At 27.7% G+C, this 8227-nt stretch overlaps 1 non-coding gene across 1 annotated transcript; it reads right to left on the reverse strand.

Moving 5' to 3' along the window:
* Positions 1-7930: 7930 nt before the first annotated feature.
* Positions 7931-8013, reverse strand: TRNAL-CAG (transfer RNA leucine (anticodon CAG)). The gene has a single exon. It is a non-coding gene; the product is annotated as a tRNA-Leu (tRNA).
* Positions 8014-8227: the final 214 nt, after the last annotated feature.

Here is an 8227-nt window from a genome sequence, read left to right on the forward strand (position 1 = left end):
AATTAGCTGAAATTAATAGCTAAAATTATCATAGAAACGACATTTATTTATAAATGGTTTATTCATTAATAAAGGTCCTATGCATGGAAATTTTAACTATTAGTTTCAACTTTAGCTAATTTTGCCCATCTCTGATATTCGCTGTAAAAAGATTGTTTATGACGCATATAAATTTTGAATTATATATATTTTCCAAGGAGTACTTTATCATTAAGAGTTCATTTAAATGTGTAATATTCACTCCATAAATTACACTAAAAGGATTTTACATTTTAACTTAGTACATAATATATCATAAAATGTTATTATATTTTAAATAATGGTTCCAATTCATCCCTCTATTTTCAATCCGCTGGTGTTCCTCAAGGTAGTATTCTCGGTTCCATCCTCTACACCGTCTATACAGCTGACATCCCAACAACTCCTAACACTATCCTTACTACGTATGCTGATGACACATGTGTGCTCACAGTTAGTAATAACCCTTTGATTGCATCCCAAACTCTCCAGTCCCATATCACAATCCTCGAGAATGGTGTCGAAATTGGAGGATAAAAATAAATCCCAACAAATTACATTTACTCTTCGTCGTAAACCTGCCGACTGCCCTACAGTATACTTTAATAATGTGGCTCTTACCCCTGTAGAACAGATTCGTTATCTTGGACTACATTTTGACAAACGACTAACCTGGAATCCTCACACAAGACTGAAAAGACCGGAAACTGCACGCAGATTCCGACTATTACAGCACTTACTAGACAAACGGTCTAAACTTCCAACTCATTACAAAAGACTGATCTACATGACAATAATAAGGCCCATCTGGATCTACGGAGTTGAGCTTTGGGACTCCACTAAACCTTCGAATTCCTCTTGTATCCAATCTTTACAATCCAAAATCCTTCGTAAAATCCCCAATGCTCCTTATTTTGTTACTAATAAAACCATCCATAAAGACCTAAATGTTCCTTATGTAACCGATCTAGCCCGAACCCGATATTATTCCTTCCATAATAAACTCCCTAACCACCCAAACCCACTCGTTTCTAACCTTGCTTCCTCTTCCATTCCTGGCAATTCTCCGAGGCGCCTGAAAAGAAGATGGCCTCATGACCTTATATTGTAAACTGTTTTTAGAGTTCTACTACTGGGTAGTTTCTCTACATCCTGTATCATATCATTATGTCATTATGATCAAATTTACTGGTTGTATTTTTTTATACAGTTGTAAATATCAATAAATAAATAAAATAAAATATTTTAAATAGGCTAAAAAAAATAATTCGTTGTAGAAAGATAGTCTATTGTTTTATCATATTGTTTGTCATTTGCCATATACATAATCCCTAAACAATTATCTCAATTACAAACATTAGCTCTGATGAAGTTCTGCTAAGTAGGGTGAAACGTTGATTTCTAATAAATTGTTAATCTTTACTACTTTAAACCTTAATTGACAGCCACCTGGACTATCTTCTTATAATGTACAGAAGGAAAAGATATGTATTTGAATTCACAAAATCAATCTACGAAGCTTCTCTCATAATTGTATTTGTCATATTTTTAATCAAAACTATTAATAATAGTTTGATTATATTTCTTAAAAAGTAATGTCTTAAATCTCTTAGTGTAAGTAAAGTTGGCGTATGACTTGCCTACCAAAGTAGGCAAGTAGATTAGTATTCTAGGATTAAAGCATTATTTAATAAATTATATTTGATTCATCTACTAATTACTAGATTAAAAGGTTGCAAGGCCATCTTTTTTTTGGATTAACAAGAATTGAATACGAAGCAAGGTTAGAAAAAAAAATCTGATTCTGGCCAAATCTGCTACAAATATAGAACATTGAGGACATTATGGATGTTTTTATTTGTGAAAAATTTTATAAGGATTACAAGTTAGACGTTTGTCAAGATGTAATTCTAATTAGGGGTTCTATTCGACAGAGATAAGAATAAAACAATAAAAACATTAGATTGCTGATTTAATATATAGATTATTTATGTAATTATGAAATCAATGATTAAGGTATATTCAAAAACATTAATAAATTTATATTATTGTGTAAGGAAATAATGTAATAATAATATGCAAACATATTTTATTGGTTGTCTCCTTGAGAATGGTCTAAGGGCCGAAACGTTGGAAGTATTTTAATATAAATAGTTGAGAGAAAAAGTGGATCATTCGAAGTTTATGTTAATAATAAAATGAAAAACATTTTACAGTAACCAAAGTTTTATTACAAAAAAGCAATGTTGGTTTAGTTACAAATATAAATAATTTATTCCCCCATTGGCTAAAATACAATTAATTATTTCTTTAGTGTGTATAAAAGTCATATGTTTATATATTTTTTTTTAAAACATGAATAAAAATTAATTCTAAAAACATTTTTCCTACAATTACCTTGAATTTATATATACATTGAATACAAAAGATATTTTATTATTTTTTTATATTCCTAAAAAAAAAAAAATACTCTAATTGTTGTTAGAATACACAATTGATACAGTTAAAATATACTTAACTTTTAAAGAAACTCTTTAGTTAATGATGAGGAAACACCTGTTGAGTGTCAAATCGATGCGAGAGGGCTCTTTTGGTCAAAGGTGAAATAGGATGAGTCGCTTTGTTTCTAACTAAACAGAAACAACCATGATTTAACCACCCCAATGAATGCAAGCATTAAATACTAAAACAAAGCTGTATAACCTTCCATTAATGACAAGGCCCTAAGGTCAAACCCTTATACCCCCTCCCTTCTAACCAGGGGTCGCTCAATCAGAACGCCCTCAAGGAGGGGTTTCAACAGCGGTGGCTCGGCAACTGCTCAATGGAGCCCCTGGGACCCCCTGTCCTTAGTGGCCCACCATGTTCCCACAGCCATCTTCAAGGCAGCCTCGAAAGGGAGAGTTATTAGTCTTACACTTAGTTTATATTTATATACGTGTGCGTGTTTATGTATGTTTATAAATTTTTAAAAAATAAAAGAGTTCGCTGTGTTAGCAATAAATTTTTAGTTTTTACTAGTCACTACAGGTGAGGCGTAGCTGTGTGTAATAATCATTTGATTAAAATTGAAACGTCAATTTTAAATTGTAGAAAGACAGGTAGTGGTTAAAAAATGCACACGAAATTGAAAAAAAAAAGTTATTACTTATCAACGTTTCGCCCCACTTTATAGGGGTTCTTCCGGACTAAATAAAAACAAGCTATAAAAATGTTTATACCAAAAAAGATCTAAGTAAATTTAAACAATATACATATAAATAAATAGAACAGTTATTAATGACAAGTACTATAATGAAAAATAAAATTGAAAATATTCCTTTTATTATTCATAACAGTACTTTGAAAATGTACTGATGGTACATAATACTTAGAGAAAAAAATTAACAAAGTAATTAACCAATAAGGTAAAAACATATACTCATGATATCTAATTGGATTCCTATTAAATCTCATTTACGTGCTCACTCCTTTTTCCGTTTTTTAATTTTACTATTGTTAATTATAATATGATTAATTAATTTTTCTAATTATTACTCCAGTGTTATATTTTCAATTACATTATCCATTACTCTACTTTTTACTAATAATTATTCTATATATTCATATTCACTTAATTTTCGTGAAAAAGTTTTAAAAAAAAAAACAAAAAAATCTAGAAATATTCATTTTCTAAACATTCAATTGAATTAAAAAATGAAATTTTATACGTTTTTTAATCAACCATTGTACTTATCTATTGGCATCCGTCAATATCATAAATAAGGGTTGCTACAATTTCTTTCAAATTTGAATCAAAGTTCAAATTTTCCAACTACTTTGATGGGATTTCTCAACTGTATTGATAGTAAAATTACAATTTTCTCAAATATGTTATGAAATATTTTTTCATAATTATTTATGTGAAATGTATTTTCAATTAATTATTCCATTTGGATTTTAATTAATAAAACCCAAAACGTTGTAATTGCTAAATGAAATCCTAATTTTCATAAATGAATCATTTTTGGTAGATATCTGTAATCTAAATTGCCTGGAGAGTTCTTATAAGTACTGCTGACTTAAAATGAACTCTATTCTGTAAATATTTATATTAGTAAATGATAAATTATTAATTGTACAATTAATAAGTTCTTAATAAATATATTAAAAAGTCAGATTTATTCACCCTTTTATTAATACTGGTATAGTAATAAAATATAAAAATTAAAAATAATAATTTCTTGAGATATTTTTATTTTGAAAAATAACAGAAAAAACATTGAAGATGAGATTGAAAAAGAGAAAGAGAGGAGTGAAACAGTGAGATGGGCTTGGCAGATGAAATATGAAGAAGCAAATGGACGCTGACTCTACCTAGTGGTCGCCTGCTTAACTAACCGCTGTTCCATTCATTCTTCACTAGTTAATATCATATCTCTCTTTCATGTATTTTAATTTTGTGTATGTTTTCTTATATAATTATTCATTTTATTTTAATTTTTTTATTCTTTTATTTATATATATACCTATTTTATTTGGTTTAATACATGAGTTAAAATTATACATTATTTAAGATCTTTGTTGTATTTTTTAAAAATTTTTATACAAGTCCTTTTTTATTTCATTTTAATAGTTAAGAGGGAATAACAAATGTAAGAAAGAGAAATAATATAATATAAAAATGAGATATCTGGTTAATGAAAAGAAAGGAAGCAATGATATAAGAAAAAAAGGAAAAGAAAATCTATAGTTTTTTATATATTGTATTTTTTGTTAATTATATATTTTTTTTTTATTACATTTTGTTGTTAATTATTTTTTTATTTTTTTACACTAAAATTTTTATCTTTTTCATTTTTTTTTTCCTTTCTTAATTATGTTTGTGTTTATTTTTCTTAATCTTGAACTTATATATATATATATATGTGTGTGTGTGCTATTTTGCTTACTAGACCATCCTCCTCTCTTTACTCTAGGCAAACAGAGGTAAATAAATAAAATAAAGAAACAAGATAAGAAGTATAATTATCCATACTTGATGACATCATGCCATAATATTAATGTGTATTTATTAATACCTTGACTACCATTATAAGCTCTTTATATATGGGCATAATAACTTAATTTATTAATTTTAAAACTACAAGATTTAAGATTTAAACAAATTAATTTTATTATAATTAATTTGAAACATAATTATAATTATCCATTAATGAATAAAGTGTTTTTCAACATATACATTATTCTTGTATTTAATGTTTATTTTCTATTGATATCCAAAAAATTCTCTCTTTGAAAATATTAATTTGTAACAATTATAGGGATATGTATTCTATACATCCACTAAACTTATTTAATATTTTTTTTTTAATATTAAGAATTTTATTTTTATTTTTGAAATTTGAAATATGATAGTCCATCCTTCAATAATTTGTTAAACGTTAATTTTAGTAAGAATTACACCATGATTTATAATCATATTTGACATTTCAATTTGTTATTATTTTTTTTTTTCGAAATAAAGTAGAGTTTCAGATATTTCTAAAAGTACTGACATGAATAATTACATGATTAAATACCACTATATGGTAATACATAAATAAACACAATGTGACTGGAATTAAGGATTTTAATGAAGTATAAAAAAAAATAAACAGCATTTCAAAGTCCTGTCCCTGAATTTAGCAATAAATATAGGAAAACATTGGAGTTAATATAAAATAAGGATCATTGCAACATAATCTATCATCAATTAATAATTAAATTTTTAATAAATTAATAAATGAAATGATATTTTTTAATATGAGATAATTTATGATGATAACTAGTTCATCATTGTACCGTGGATCCTGGGACATCGAAGCTATGGATACGGAAATTTTGAGTAGTATCTCATTTTTTTAGGAAAACAAAGAAAAATTCCTAGGAATTTTCGATTGTTGGCTGAATTAGAGATGAAGTGATCCCTATAAAATGGAAGACCACGATTTCAGACTGCTTTAGAGATCCAAGCAACTCCCAATGTCTTATAGGGATGTATATTTTCTTCTTATGATAAAAAAAGTCCTAGAGAACATCATATTTGCAGCCGTGCAACTAGTTTTGATTAAAGCAAGCCATCCACGACATTTGGCTCCATTTAGAGCAAGGAAATCACTTACTTGAATAAAGGTGAAGAGTGAGAAAAAATAGTGATATTTTATGTTTCTATTTGACTTATCCTACAATATCGACAGCATGTGAATAGATATGGTGCACCCAGCAACTTCTGTGCCCTCTTGAAAAGCTACCTCCATGACAGTCTTGTAAGGATTTGAGGTATTTTTTAAGGATATTTTGGGGATACCGACAGGGCTCTATCCTAATAAAAAAAAAGTTAGTTTTTGATGAGTTTCTTATATGAGTACTAGAGCAGCAGCAGTTCCTGGCTACGTCATAATTGGACAATTTGAGAAAGAAGTATATAAGTGTTAATACATTATGTAAAAAATTACTGAGAGAAAGAAGTGTTATTTTACATACTTATCCCGAAAATCCTTATTGTGCAATGGAGAAATGATTTATGAGAACAAAATAATATATTAAAATCAGAGATGCTGCTGCTGAACTGCAACAAAATGTAAAGAGAATACTGAAATAACGGGCCAAATGAAGAAAACCATTCGACTATGTGGTCCTCATTAGAACTCTTCAAAGTCTTGAAACCCATTATCATAATATTATAGACCTTCTAATCTTACTAGAGAATTTGCATTTTCTGTTATGACAGGTGTGGGAGTTTAAGACTCAAAAGTTATCGAAAATTTATTCGTTTCTTCATGATTTCTCTGGTACATGGTGCTCAATATAGTTAGTCAATTAAACAAAATACACTCGTATATATAACTTGTTTACCTTCTGTATACAGTAAAGAATAATTATTAATTTACCAATTTAAATAAAATTATTAATTTTATTTAAAAATTGGCATACCACTAAATACTACCGCACATGCAAAGAATAAACACTAACAATAAGTCCAGTAAAAAATTTAATTATTTTGTGTATCACCCATATGTTCTAATCTAATGATAACGAAACGTTAGTTTGTACTTAGGTTTGTAACTTACTTAATTTAGAAGTTAAATATTTTAATTAAATTATTGCCATCTTAAGAAAAATTCAGATGGATGATTTACTTTCTATCACAAAAACACTGCCGGTAATTTTCGACCGTTTCATTTAGTTTTTGAAAAGGTACTATTTCTTCTCCTCATCATCACAACGCTGAATGCTAATTTTCCTTTTGAATGAAACATATTCTATCTTTATTGTTTTTAATTTATCATAATTTCTGCTTCAAAAATAGGTGATAAGACTGAAATTAGTGAAAAAAAACGCAACATTATTCTAGAATTCGACCTGAAAACAGTAGAAGGATACATAAAAAGTATGTCCTCAAATTTTTACTGAAAATCACCCGCAGTTGAAATTACAATCCTGATACAATGAGAATTTATTTTTGGTATGTGATAATTTATTTTGATTTAATTTAGTAAAACTGTGTTATTTATTTTCAATTATGAATGTTTTTTTATTTTTCTAAATAAATATTTACAAGCATTTCTTCGAGATTTGAAAGGGTGACCCTTTGTAATGTAGTCATTTTTATTTTATCATAAATTATTTTTTAACCTTTTCTATGTTATTTGTTCATATAAGTGATCAATCAGACTCAGTAAAGAAGAATTTAATAAAAAAAAATGTTTAAAATATTGTTAACGCAGTTTTGATATTATATTAAATTATTAATCTAACAGGCATTTTCTTACGTATAATAATGCTTTAAGTAAATTTAAATAAATAGTAAAATAATGATTAAAAAATTCGTGATTTGAAAACTACTAGAACCTTAATTTAATTACATAGAAACGTAGAAAAAAAAAAGCCATGTCAGAAGTGGGATTCGAACCCACGCCCACAGAGTGGACTGCGACCTGAACGCAGCGCCTTAGACCGCTCGGCCATCCTGACTGATACTAAAATCATCCGTACATAATAATTTAAATTTGAATTTTCATGTGCTAATAATAAATAATTTGATTACATGATATATTGGTCTATTGCATATTATTATAACCATTTTTGTATGAAGTGACTGGAAACTGTCCATGTTGCAATGTTACCGCTTACTGGAGACACGCATTGGAATCTCTTCTTAAGGGAAATTTTATTAAAACCTTGGAAT

The sequence above is a fragment of the Halyomorpha halys genome, unplaced genomic scaffold (assembly GCF_000696795.3).
Source record: "Halyomorpha halys isolate HHAL.00 unplaced genomic scaffold, Hhal_1.1 Scaffold2040.1, whole genome shotgun sequence".
NCBI classification, from domain to species: domain Eukaryota; kingdom Metazoa; phylum Arthropoda; class Insecta; order Hemiptera; family Pentatomidae; genus Halyomorpha; species Halyomorpha halys.